This window comes from Colias croceus, chromosome 23 (genome assembly GCF_905220415.1).
Source record: "Colias croceus chromosome 23, ilColCroc2.1".
NCBI classification, from domain to species: domain Eukaryota; kingdom Metazoa; phylum Arthropoda; class Insecta; order Lepidoptera; family Pieridae; genus Colias; species Colias croceus.
Window position 1 is genome coordinate 5,889,141 of NC_059559.1, and position 15,311 is coordinate 5,904,451.

Sequence of the window (15,311 nt, forward strand, 5' to 3'; positions counted from 1 at the left end):
ATTGATATCAACTGCAGCTAGTTTTTTATAATAAACAGTCTTAATATCTTAACATTTATCTAAGGCCAGCTGTTTATTTGAACACGCTAATTATCTGTGACATTGTATTATGAACTGCCTAAAATAAGGACCTAATAAATTCTCCAATTAAAAATTCAAAACTAAATGCCTCTATTTACCTTTTATTCGATAAAACTAAATCTGCAACATTTCATAAAACTTCATCGAAAAACTGTATACTGTGAATTGTTCACAACTTTATTTTAAGAAATTATCTCAAATATCACCTTAAATAAAACCTACGAAAAGTTTATTAAATCTCTAAGCACTAGTTAACGCATTGCTTTTCGTTTTTAATCGAATAGCTATAAGGCTGTCTTTGTGTAGTTATTAATTGCTATTTGTCAAAGGTATAGCCTAAATAAAAACTAACGCAGGTAGTTCAAGAAATTAATGCGGGTAGTCAGGAAACTAACGCGGGTAGTTAAGAAACTAATTTAAAAGTAATTCGCACACTGTTTTTGTTCTGGTACACGGACAAGTGAATGTTTATTATTTACTTTCGATTGAAGAATCTAGATGCAGTGTATAAATTAATGTGTTCTCTTTCTTTAGCTACCAGCTCACAAACTAACAAACATTAAAGCAAGTCGTTACTTAATTTATCTTACACCGCAAAGTATTTTTTTTTTTAAATAACGTGAACTATTAGCTACTAAAGTAAACGCGTCCCTGAATAAGTGAAATACAAGTCACACGACCTAGGTACTGATAATTTATCACTGCGTAACTAAGATGGGCTAAATGTAATGGAATAAGATTTAACTAACTACAAAACCGTAAAGCAATATAGCACTACCTAATAATAACATCACTGCGTAAATAAATTTTAACAAATGAAATGCAATAAGATTTAACTATGCACTGGTCTTGTAGGTTACAACTTTTAACAAAACCTAATCATTACATTCGATACAGCCTGTAAATCAGCGCTGTTCCTGTGCAGAATTTTGCCGAGGCTGTGACCACTTTCCTCAATTTTAAAATAAACTTTGTAACTAATGTTTTTGGCAATAAATTTCTTTTTCTTTCGAGTAAGTTACTACATTTTGAAAACCTACTTTCTCTATCTAACTGTACACTCTAAGTGGAATGTTATCTACTGACCGGTTTGGTATGAGATTGAAGGATAGTTGCACGACACGTCGCTCTCGTTCCGTCACGTTCACGTCCTCATCGTGTTGATGGTAGTGATGGTAGCGCGACGCCCGGCGTGGTATTGCGGCGCCTGGCGTGGATGCGCAACGCCTGGCGTGGTGTCGCGGAGCCCAGCTTGGTGCTGCGGCGCTCAGTATGGATGCGTAATGCACCACATGGCGCGACGCATGACGCTCGACGCTCGACGCACGAATCACGATGCTCGAAGCCGGACGCTCAACGCGATGGCATGGTGCAAGACGTGATGACACGGCGCTGCTCTCGATGATACGGGGTCCGACGCGGTGTTGCGAGCGGCAGTGGATTTCGCGCAGCGCGAGGCGAAGTTGCTACCCTGCCCGCACATAACGAGCTCTCCCTTTGTCACCGGCTGCTCAGTGACACGAATGCTCGTAGATCAGTAGGATGCCTCTTCCCGTTGAAACTGGATCGAAGTGCCACGTGGTTGCGGCGCTTTGTCTTTTAATCAGCGCACGCATTAATTGTATCCAGGTTATCGCCACGTGTTTTCTCATTTGCTCGATTTGATCCCAATTCTGATGACGGAGCAAAGTGTAGAATGTGGATCTATTTTCAAGCTGTGGGCGTTGCGTTGGGTAATCGAGCAAAGAAACACCTCAAACTAATCATTTCTTTATTTACCACCGATTCGGAAAGCAGTATCTACAGAGAAGAACCGGCAAGAAACTCCATAGTTGCTCTTTTTAATCATGTCAGTTTTACAATACAGTCATTTTAGTACAATCACTTTTAATAACCGTTACGTTACACATTTAAATTAAACACTAGCAAAGAAAAGGTTAACAGTTCGTAGTAGTGGAAGGTCCGAACACTTCTACGTTCGAATGTTAAGTGCCGTCCCGAGGGCGAGCCTTCACCGGCTCGACCCGGTACAAGCATGAAGTAAACCGCCAACTTCACTGTGCTGCCACCTCCCGGAACTCGTGCTTCGAGTCATTTTACATCCGCGCTATTGACCGTCTCCGACATATAGATTTCTCATGTCACAGTGTTTATAACCAAAATCTTTCCAAACAGCTTGATAGATATTTAAGAACTTTTAAGCGTATATTCTGTAGATCAGAAAATAGGTCGTAAACTATTTTATACAAATTAACCGATAACGAAGACCTAGCAGAACGTTTTCTGGATTTACTAGCAATCTCGAACCTCGGCTTGGGCTGTCGCTACGTAGTACTACGTAGTGACAGCCCAAACCGAGGTTCGAGATCCCCGTCAAGGGGGGACGCCCTTGTGCATGTCGCTACCACGGTGAACCTTCAGTTCACCCCCGCGTCCGCGTTAAAATGTAGAAGCCCTTCTGGCATACATAGTATAAAACAAAGTCTGTCTGTCCACTCCTTTGCATGCTTAAATCTTTAAAACAATGCAACGGATTTGGAATCATTTTTTTTAAATAAAGTGATTCAAGAGGAAGGTTTTAGTATATAGGTATTATGTATAATTTGTTAAGTTTTCTACAAAACGGGTAAATCAACGCGCGGATAGCCATGCTTTGTAGTAAGGTGTGTAAGGGAAAATCTCAAAAACTACTGGACTGATTTAAAAAAAAACTGATTAAAGAGCCAAGGCAAATAGACCTAGCAGCTTATAAAATCGGAATAAGCTTAACAATGTACATTTCACAATTCGGCATACTATTCTAAATTTATTTTTTCATAATCAGTAGATATGAAAATGAAAATACTTTTCAAGTTGTTTCGTTGCACGTTTCGATTATTGTTCAGACTTATCAATCAGTTACTGCATTGCTTGAAAAGTCTGATAATTACTTCTAAATGAAAGGTGATTTTTCGAAACTCTATAATTAGTAAAGAGTAATGTAATATTCATAAATACACTAGCTCAATTTTTACTCTATTCGCAGTAAAAATTAAATAATAAGAAACTAAATCTGTCTTTCTGTTCTGTTTTGCCATACATGTGAAAAGTCACAATTATAAGGTTGGTTTGAAAATATAATTAATTCACTAAAGCAGTTTGATGTAATAGCATGAACAATGAAAATAGGAAAATAAGGATACGTTTAATATAAATAAACAAACAGATAAAACAAAACCAGGTATCAATATCATCCTACTAATATTATAAATGCGAAAGTTTGTATGGATGTATGGATGTTTGTTACTCTTTCACGTAAAAACTACTGAACCGATTACAATGAAATTTAGCACACATATAGAGGGTAACTTGGATTAACACATAGGATAGTTTTTATCCCGGAAATCCCACGGGAACGGGAACTATGCGGGTTTTCCTTTGCAAACGCGGGCGAAGCCGCGGGCGGAAATCTAGTTTCGGAATAATAGCTTCCTATTGGTAAATGAATAAAAAACAACTCTCTCTAAATGCTAATACCATTTAAAGTTTATTGGGAATTAAATCTATCAAAGAAAAAAGAGAGAACAATAATTAAGCTACCCTAATCTAAACGTTTGAAGGGTCAATCAGTTAGGGATAAACAAATACAATATAATTTGAACCTTATATCTATTGTAATAAGGCACAAAACTGCTTGATTGATATTCGGAACGGTAATTCGAAATCTTTAAACAATTTTAAGATGTAGGTATTAACAATGTTCGTATTTTCTTCTAAACTAGAGAAGTAAGTAGTCTGTGTGCAAATACAGACTATAACCTACCTCTCTACAAAATTTCATCCACATCAGATCAGCTGTTTTTGCGTGAAGAGTTTCAAACATCCATACTCACATACTTTCACGTTTGTAATAAATAAATATTTCTGGTCATTTTTCTCACACGGCACGATCTGATCCCATATTAAGTTTTTTCTTGTTAAACCAAATGGCTGATAAGCATACATATATAATTTTAAATACTTAGATTAACACCCAGACTGAGCAAACATCTATGTTCATCACAAAAATATTTGCCCTGAGTGGGAATCACGATCTCTGGCTTGGAAGGCATTACCAACCAAGCCAACGCGGTCAGTAATACACGTAGGAATTGATTTAATTGTATAAAATTTCAAATGCAGATTTTAGCGAACAAAACAGAGAGACATTAATAAAAGATGAGAATTGTTTATGGGTAACCCTAATTCGAAATAAATCGATAAGGGGCAACCCTTATTCTATTTCAAATTTAAAATGGCCACCTTTTTATTATTTAAAAACTCAGACAGGGTTTTTTGACAATAAAAGTCACATGAAAAACGTTCCATCTGTATTACATGTATTACATTGTATTACTGTATTACATTTTGAACGCTGTAATTTTATTTAATTAGAAGTGCAGAAGATCATGTACTTGTAGTAAATGTAACGAATGTAATCTGTATCCTCTGTCGGAAATTCTAAATTAAATAAATTAATAAATAAATTGGTAAGTTAATACAAACATAGCCCTTACAAATTCCTAAGTATTATAGTTAAGTTAGAATATCCTTAATATATAACAGTTACAATATTAAACACATGAGGCGTTGAATAAATAACATATCTTTTTTGAAGTCGGTTAATAAAAGACGCAGTCAAACTGACTTTAATAGCGTATTAAAACAAATTCAGAATATCGGGAAAATCCACAAATATAGAGAAGACTAGATACGACAGCGCACATATAAGAATACTAGTAATTATTATTATTATAAGCAGAGTTACAAATCAAAGGAAATTCTGCGATGTGTAATACTTACCAAAATTATCAAAATTTTAGTTTATACCGAAATTTGGTCATTTTAATCTCAATAACTGCACAATATAATATGTATTAGTTTCAACATCATCGAATCAACGTTTCTATTTTTTCAGCTGCATAACTTAATTACATATGTTCAATTAGACACTGCCAGACAAATAAATAGTAGGACACACGTTAAAGTATAAGTAAGCATAATATACTGATTGAGTATTTATTAACATAGATAGGTTTTGATTGGAATTAACATTATGTTAATCCCAAATTAAAATTAACATGCCTCGGAGAGCCCGTTAAGATCTCTCCTCTCTATCTCTGTTCATATAAAACTTCCGTCTGATTTGGAGAACTCAAACTACTGCACTGATTTTATTATGTTTTCACCAATGGATACCGTAGGGTCAGAAAGGTTTTAATAATTGTAATATCTTACATTTAAAATAACATGGAAAAGCTAGTTAAAATTAATTCAGTCACATCCAGTACATATACATCTAGGTTCTTTCAAAACTTTGTCGATATACCCTCAATTGAAATGTTTTCAAAGTTGAATTTTCGATTTGCGAGAATCCTTATTTGAATTAAGATGGAATTGTTATTATTACAGCTTTGTGTGGAGTGGTTACAACATAGTAACGGGTTCGATTATGACGTGTTATTTGTTTTTGGATATTGTTTTTAGTGTGGAAAAAAATGGCGCACTTTTATTTTTTAGATACGTGTAAAAAAGGGTACTTAGGTACCTACCTAATATCAATCCTTTATTATATACTTTATTATTATATACTTTATCATTATATACCTATCTATTCCTTTATAATATACTTATCCCTTATTACATAATATTATTATACTTTGGTATCTACTTTTTTAAATTTATAAGCTACTAGAGGTCCGCCCCGGCTTCGCCCGTGGTACATATTTCGCAATAAAAGGTAGCCTATGTCCTTTCTCGGGTATCAAAATATCTCCATACCAAATTTCATGAAAATTGGTTCAGTAGTTTAGGCGTGATTGAGTAACAGACAGACAGACAGAGTTACTTTCGCATTTATAATATTAGTATGGATTATGTTGTATGTAGTGTGTTTTTTACTTAAATAAAAATTTATCTTAACGTATCAGTAGTTCCTGATTCCCTTCATACATACAGATTTTTTTTTTATATTTTGACGATTCGAAAGCGATACTTAACGAAGTCAAGTTGAATAAATAAATGTTTGAATTTGAGTTTAAGTATAATTTATCTGTGGTACAGACTACAGACATACTCTTATCTATCGGTTTAAATGTGTTGATTTTGGCGACAGCGGTTTTCATACGAATTATGACATTATAGCACTTCTATGTGTCTTGTTATTTAGATTTCTATGCGCTTATTGTTAAAGTCATAACCAAAAAGCTTAAGTATTGATTTCGTCTAATTTTAAACCGCGCTACTCTGGTATGGAGGTTCACCATCATTTATTATGTATGCCTTTTATTCGTGGGAACCTTTTCAGTTTTTGGTACAGTGGTTAAAGTGTGAGAATCGAGAGATTTGGGTTCAAATCTCGGTTGTGAAACAAGAAAAATCTGACTGTAACTGTTTTCTTACAAGAATATTCGCATAAAACCGATTTTTCTGTTTATTAATATGTATGTAAAAACCATGTTAAAATTTCCGCTTCTAATATTATCTTTATATTTTCTAGCGTTTTATTTTACAGGAGCATTATACAATTATTTAATAAAGTAACCATACATTGAAAACGCACAGAAATTTAAATTACCCTTTGCTTAAAAAAATATCGAATGTCCATTAATATCAAAACTTATAGTCACCGTCCCTTGACCCAGGGTTGGTTTATCTTCATATGACCTTGTCTCTAAGAATTTTGGTCCGAATGTATGTCATTTGGAGTATGGGGTAATGGTGACTATCTTTTGTGTAAAAGTGGGACGCTACGAAAAATTCAATACAACATCAAAAATAGAGATTCTTTCACGAAGAAAAAAGACATTTTGTTTTATTTGAACTGGTACTTTATAATGTTAGATTTTATGCCACTTTGACACGTTGAATTTAATTCTTATAATTTGATTATACCTACATACATGCATATTAATTAAAAGCCTTAAAATCGTTTAATAGTCTAACTTTAAAAAAAATGTAATTTGTATATACAAACAATTATTTGACTGGGAAAATAAAAACAAAAAGTTTTTGTTAGTATTATACATTTAGACATTAAAGATTTTAACGGATTTATTCATTATAGTCTCTCCATTACCACGCTCGATACAAAGTGAGCGAAACATCGGGATAGTACATAATATTTATAATGATTAAAAATGCCGTAATCCATAGGCTATCCGCGATTTGAAAGATTAGAAGAGGTCTTAAAAAAATCCTTGGTACAACATACAACTTTTGTTGAAACTTACAACACATTGTTTTTTCTCTTTCGGCGGTCAACGATATAATATTGAAAAGACAGTCCCACAAAAATGGGACTTATGCTGTCTATAGTGTGGGGTATGGGGCATTTTCCTGTTAACAATGATGGACATTTTGTCGTATATAATATAGTTAGAGCATGCGGGTTTGCGTATGTTAATTATATATTTATCTGTTGATGAAATATGATAGAATAATATAATACTAGCTGTCCCGGTAAACGTTGTTCTGCCTTACACTTATCATTGAGGTATGAAAAACAGATGTCGTCCGATTCTTAGACCTACCCGATGCACAATTTCATGACAATCGGTAAGCCGTTTCGGAGGAATTTAACTATAAATACGACTTGAGAATTTGATATACCTATTTGATAGATTATGCTAATTTTCCGCCCTCGGCTTCGCCTGTTTTGATTAGAACTTAACAAATTATGTACTTAAAGCTTCCTCAAGAACCGATCAATAAAAAAAATCTATTAAAAAAATGTTTTTCAATTAAATACTATACCTTTTTTTTTTTTTTTTGGGGTGTAGTGGGGCAACTTACGGTAGGCTCTTTGGAAGTACTATAAGCCACCCTTTTGTGAGGGTATAGTTCTCCAAAAACCGTAGATGTTCCATAATCCTCTCACCAGTGGCTCCAAGTAGCTGTAGTGCATGCAGCGGCCACACCCCGGAAAACCGCGTTGGCTCGCGGGCTAAACCTGGATGAGGGGGACCTGTTTAGGTCTAATCGCAGACACCTCCTGCACAGTGCACAAAGACTATCTCGGCGATGAAGGCAACCATAGCAGATATGCAGCGGACCTGGCGGATTCGGCGAGATAGCAAAGCAAGGTGGAAGGCTTAGGGCGACGGTTGAGGTGCCAAAGAAATCGTCGGCCAGACACATCATCCAATCTCTTTTCCAGTCGTAGCGGTCTCCGTTCCACTGGGCTCAGAAGGGAGAGGACGAGTGCGTGCAATTGTATATGCGCATATACTCTTGCACCTTAATATATCTTTAGCGCAATGGACTGCTATTCTCAACGGACTTCGAGATGTTAAAGACCTATGGCGATGGGTAGATGTAGAGAGGTCAGGTTGTGATGCATACCTGGCTTTGTCGGAAACCTGCACATAGGCGGCTTGGATTATGATGGTCGCTCCTGTAGTTGCACCTGGGATAACAGCTCAGGTTCGGCAGCATACCGAGTGTCGAAGCAGCCCTATTCAGGGAGACTCTGCTTCCCCCGCTTAGCCGGGGACGGGACTAGAAAAGGTGTCCTAAAAAAGTGTTTATCCCACAACTTGATGGGTGGTAGTAACCACGGCTACCAAGGCATCCCAATTTTTTTTTTTTTTCGTGGTCGAAGAAAAATAAAGAACCATATTGCAACATCATTAATGACATTTGGCGCATGGAATGTGCGCACCTTACTCGACTCAGACGTAAATCTCTGTCCAGAAAGAAAGACTGCCGTCGTAGCTCGCGAACTCAGCCGTTATAAGGTGGATATAGCTGCACTCAGTGAAACACACTTAGCTGATGAAGGTGAGCTTGTAGAACAAGGCGGTGGGTACAAATTCTTCTGGAAAGGGACCCCTTCTACTGAACCCAGACGCTCTGGCGTTGGATTTGCTATAAAAACCCATATTGCAAAAAGACTTGAGGAGTACCCAGTGTACATATCAGATCGCATCATATCTTTACGTTTACATTTGAATAATAACAACTTTCTAAACATAATATGTGTATATGCGCCTACACTGGATAAAGACGAAGAAACTAAAGGAAAGTTTTATGATGAACTTGCTCAAACACTTGCCAAGATTCGTCTAAGAGAAAAAGTTTTGCTTATGGGTGACTTTAATGCTCGGGTTGGCTGTGATCGTGAGGCGTGGCCCAAAGTTTTGGGGAAACATGGCATTGGCAACATGAACAGCAACGGTCAATTGTTGCTGAGTTTATGTACACAGTTTAACCTGGCCATTACGAATACGCACTTCCAGCTCCCAAACAAATATAAGACTACTTGGATGCATCCTAGATCACGTCACTGGCATCTGATAGATTACACAATTGTACGGCAAGTTGACATGTCCCAGGTCCTGATAACTCGCGTAATGCGTGGTGCTAATTGTTGGTCAGATCACCGACTAATAATAACCAAGTTAAGGCTTCGCATGCGATACCCCCGCCGATCCGGCAGAGTAAAACCCAAAGGTATAAATGTGGACAAGCTCTGGGATCCTGATGTTCGTCAACAGTACGTAGACATGTTAAAGGATGATATCCAGTCAGAGAATGATGGTGACCTTTTATCTACTTGGACCAAATTCTCATCTCGCCTTTATACAACGGCCGAACGGGCGTTAGGTCTCATTAAACGAAGGAATGAGGACTGGTTTGACGAAAATGATGCCATATTGTCTGAAGCTTTTTCTCACCATCGCACTCTTCTAAGACAGTTTGACCATAATAGGCATCGGAATAACCATTTACTGGAAAAAATTAAAAAGAGTGGCTCTGACCTCCGGAAACTGACAAGAGACACCAAAGACAACTGGTGGTGTCGTAAAGCGGAATACTTGCAGTGGCTTTCCAGCACCCATCAGCTAGGGGAATTTTACGCTGAACTAAAGAAATTAATAGGAAGAACACCTCGAAGCAGCGTACCCCTCAGGTCTCAAGATGGCACTCAGCTCCTTGTTGCTAAAGAAGAAATTCTAAGGCGTTGGGTACAATACTTTAATGAATTGCTCAATACTGATCGAACGCTAAACCTCCAATACATAAATTCTCTTCCTTCTTTGCCACAAGTCATTGAGCTAGATGAACCACCGACGCTACAGGAGGTAACTCGAGCTATCAGAGGTCAAAGCAATAAAAAGGCGGTTGGCGTGGACAATATACCTGGCGAATTGATTAAATACGGTGGCGAGGAGACACATACTGCGATGTGGAAACTTTTTGTACGGATGTGGGATGAAGAACTCCTCCCGCCTGACTTTAAAGTCTCTCGTATATGCACTCTGTACAAAAACAAAGGTAGTCGTTCTGACTGCAACTCCTACCGTGGCGTGTCGCTCCTCTCCGTACCTGGTAAAATCTTTGCTAGAGTTTTGCTCAATCGTCTTCTTAAGTTATCTGAAGAGCTTCTCCCGGAGACCCAGCTGGGATTTCGTCCTGGCAGAGGAACCTGCGAAGCTATTTTTTCTGTACGACAGCTTCAGGAAAAAAGTCGCGGACAAAGGCGACCATTGTTTCTTTCCTTTGTTGACTTGGAAAAGGCTTTTGACAGTGTTCCTCGCGAGGCATTATGGACGGTACTGAGCAAGGTCGGTTGTCCGGAGAAGTTTGTACGGATAATAAGGCTTCTTCATGATAATATGAGTTGTTGCGTCGCTGTTAATGGAGAACAATCCGATTCCTTTTCGGTCACCTGCGGTGTCAAACAGGGCTGTGTTCTTGCACCAACCCTGTTTGCGATCTACTTCGCGGAAGTAATTAAGGATTGCATAGATTCGGTCCCTGTAGGAGTATGGGTAAGGTTCCGAATGGATGGGAATCTTTTTAACTTGGACAGACTGCGTGCTCGCACTAAAGTCTCCCATACAATAGTAACTGAAATTATGTATGCGGACGACTTGTGCTTTATTACAGACTCCCCTGATTCTCTTCAAGGGCTTATGACTGGTCTTGGTGAGTCATGCAACAAGTTCGGTCTTAAGATTAATGTCCGAAAGACCGAAGTTATGTCAACAGGTTCAATAAACCAATCATTGACGATCTATCTTGACCAAGACGTACTAAAGCCAGTAGAGAAGTTTAAATATCTAGGCAGTCACATATCTTCTACTTGTGACCTTGAAGGCGAAATAAATGCTCGGATTAGCGCCGCATCGGCTGCTTTTGGCAAACTAAGACGAAAGGTTTTTTGCTCTCACGACCTGAAAATGGCAACAAAGGTCTCGGTCTACAGGGCTATAGTCTTACCCAACCTATTATACGCATCGGAGACTTGGTGTCTCTATCGTAAACAAATTCGCATGCTTGATCGCTTTCACTTGCAATGCCTGCGGGATATATTGGGCATCAAGTGGACGGATCGGATCAGAAATACGGAAATACTTCGCCGCACTAACACCTTTGGCATAGAAGCATTCCTGATGCAACGACAGCTGCGATGGTGTGGCCATGTTTTCCGGATGCCTGACGAAAGAGTAGCCAAGCGCATATTCTACTGTGAGCTACGAGAAGGCAAGCGAAAACATGGTGGACAACTCCTTCGATACAAGGATGTTCTAAAGCGGAACATGAAAAAATGTGGGATCGATTCCTCCAGATGGGAGGCATTGGCTAATGATCGATCTAAATGGAGACACCTTCTTAAGCAAAACATCAACGCTTTTGAGGAGATACGTTGCAGAGAGCTAGACGCCAAACGCGATGAGCTCAAAGCCCGACCACCTGCGGCAATCAATTATAATTATTGCGGTGGTGTTTTGACGTGCCCTAAATGTAACCGCACATTTTTAGCCAAAATTGGCTACATCAGCCATTTACATGCGCATGAAAGGGCTGACCCGCCGTGCTGACAATAATTAGCAGTCGCCGTAGCCGAAATCGGCAAGGAGTGATTATTATTATACCTTTTTTTATTTAAGCTTTTAACTGATTTTAAACGCGATTTATTCATGTATTAATCTGCATATTAAATTATTTTAGGTTTTTGTTAAAGTGCAACTGTTAATTATTGAATACATATATATCAATAAATTGCGTGCTCTACGGTTACGGTAAATTGTATGATTTTGCCATTTTCAAACGTCGTCAGTTTACAAACGCCCAGTTTTGTAATGCCAAGAATTTTGCTTGTCCCTAACGTCCGTCAGGTTCAGGTTGCAAGAGAGCCTCTATTTTCTCTGTAGTTTTAGAATAAAACGAACCTAACCTACCTCACATATTAACTAAACCAATATTTTTTTAATACAATTTCTCAATATATCGTGTAAGATGTCGAGGTATTGAAACTTGGTATAATTCTACTTGACATCTTGGACACCATACTTGGTACTTCTTATCAAGTATCTACTTATATTATAAAGCTGAAGAGTTTGTTTGGACGCGCTAATCTCAGGAACTGCTGGTCCGATTTGAAAAATTCTTTTGATGTTAGATAGCCCATTCATCGAGGAAGGCTTTACATATATATACATCTTGGACACCACACTTAATACTTTTTATCAATTATCATCATCATCATCATCAGCCCATATTATACGTTCCCACTGCTGGGACACGGGCCTCCTATGGGGTTACAGGCCATAATCCACCACGCTGGCCAAGTGCGTGTTGGCGGATGACACATGTCGTCGAACTTTTTAATTCTTCGACATGTCGGTTTCCTCACGATGTTTTCCTTCACCGTTCGAGCAGTGGTGATGTTACAACATGCGCAGATAAATTGAAAAATCAATAATTTATTTCCTGCACGCTCGCCTGGTCTCGAAACCCGGACTTATCGATTCGAAGTCTGAGGTCTCACCACTGAGCCACCACTGCTCTTATCAAGTATCAACATCAAAAAAAGTATAAACAGTTAAAAACATAGGTACATACGTACTTAATTTTGCTTTGCGGTTCGATCCCTAGTCAAAGCAACAACAGCATAAAATGGATAAGTTTTACGGCTATGTCCACTATCCTAACTAATATTATAAATACGAAAGTGTTTTGTTTGTTTAACTTCGTTCACACTGTAACGGAGCGATTTTATAAGATGATTTTTAGTTGCTGTCATTCCTATGGGAATTTCCTTTAACCACGCGGGCGAAGTCGCGGGCGGAAAGCAAGAAATTGATAATTTATTTATTTACGTACTGTGTTTTATTTTATTGTAAATATTTTAGGTGTAGAATGAAATAATACAGGCTTGATAATAATACCATTTTATAAACAATATCTAGTTAACTATGTGTTAATTTAATATTACCAGTATCCATATTATAAATGCGAAAGTAACTCTGTCTGTCTGTCTGTTACTCAATCACGCCTTAACTACTGAACCAATATGCACGAAATTTGGTATAGAGATAATTTGATACTCGCGAAAGGACATAGGATAGGTTTTATCCCGGAAATCCCACGGAAACGGAAACTATGCGGGTTTTTCTTTGACTGCGCGGGCGAGGCTGCGGGTGGTAAGCTAGTATATTATAATTTTTTACTTATAACCTTAGATTAAGGATTGGTCTCCGCGCTCGCGCTACGACTAGATACCGCCGGCGTACTCGAAAAATGCGGCAACTAAAAGTACGCCGAAATCGGCGTACCCGAGCCAGTCGTGTCACAAGCATTGTGTGGAGAGGGCGTACCGATAGTTTCTAAAGATTTTGGACAAAACCTGAAGTAAAATGCCTGTTTGTGCCATAAAACTGTATTAAAAAAATACAACAAAAAATAAGAAAGACACTGGGATCACGTACCATCAGGAATAATCGTATTATTCGATATTTCACCTGTACTTTGAAAATGTTGTTTACGAAAATACGACGCCATTTAGTGTTGCCGTACTGCTTAACCCAAAAACACACTTTTAATTTGAACTTATTTTATTCATAATGTTTTTTTTTTCAATACTATTATTAACGCATATTATAAAAAAATGATAATAACAATAATTTATTTCTGTTTATCCTTGTTTAACTGACTCATATACATATATGTTTTTTTTTATTACCGCTTTTTTACTTTTAAAAAACCTTTGTGATAGTATAGTGGCATCGCAAGTGGATTTGAGTCGCATGATCATGGGTTCGATTCCCGGCAAGGCCAAAATGAAATAAAAATATTTTTCAAACTTCTTTCCAAGATAGCCCATTTCCCATTTATGGGGTAAAATTTATGTAGCTGGCAGTACAATTTTTCACACACACTAGCGTGCTTACAAATTGCCTTACACACACTACAGAACTGAGTTGCCGCACTCACGGAGCTATTGTTTTTAGGTGGAGCGGTATCTAGTCGTAGCGCGCGCGCGGAGACCAATCCTTAATCTAAGCTTATAACATTAAGCGTCTCTTAAAGAAGTCTACTTTAGTAAAATATATTTGAATATATAAATAACACAGCTTATTAATTCCTTCTTTGCTTTTCAGGTGTACAATCCTGGACGCTTCCCGCGTTACCATGGCAACGCCATCAAGCTGCCCCATTTTCCTTGCTTTCCGCCATTTTGAATTCAGTATTATCCCGTATTTTATGTTTTTATAGTCTTCAATTTCTTAACATCTTCAAAGGAATACGATAATGTACAGGAATCCTTATCATAATTGTGAATAAAAAGTGTGTAAGTTAAAAGGTTTTTAATCAAAACAGCTGAGCTGATTTTGATGTATTTTAAAATGGAAAAATTAAATTAACAATAGAGATAATTAAAAGCTTTTAAAAGCACATGTTATTTTTAAGGCAGTGAGATAGCATACAAAGCACGAGAGTGGAGCCAGGGCTACAAACTAGTGGCCAAAATAGTACGAAAATACGTGTGAATTCCGTCGACATCAAAATATTTAGTTAAAAATAGTCCATGTGCATATCTAGTCTGATAATATAAAAAATAGACTCTCTTCCAAATGTCACATAGATCCGATCAGCTGTTTCAACTTGAATGAAAACATCTATACAATTTAACAAATTAATAAACGGAGAAAGCGGTTTTCCGGGCATACCCGGGTAAACTAGAAGCTTACGTCATAACTCAGACTATGGGTAATGGATTATAGACTGTATTAGCAAATCTATACTAATATTATAAAGCTGAAGAGTTTGTTTGAACCCGCTAATCTCAGGAACTACTGGTCCGATTTGAAAAATTATTTCAGTGTAAGATAGCCCATTCATCGAAGAAAGCTATAAGCTAGATTATATCATCTAAGACCAACAGGAACGGAGCCACGTGGGTGATACCGCGGAGCGCAGCT

The 15,311-nt window shown here is 37.6% G+C and overlaps 1 protein-coding gene across 1 annotated transcript in view; it reads right to left on the reverse strand.

The window, feature by feature from the left end:
- Nucleotides 1-15,311, reverse strand: part of LOC123702315 (1-phosphatidylinositol 4,5-bisphosphate phosphodiesterase epsilon-1-like) — a 181,197-nt gene that overhangs the window by 107,294 nt on the left and 58,592 nt on the right. The window lies entirely within an intron of this gene.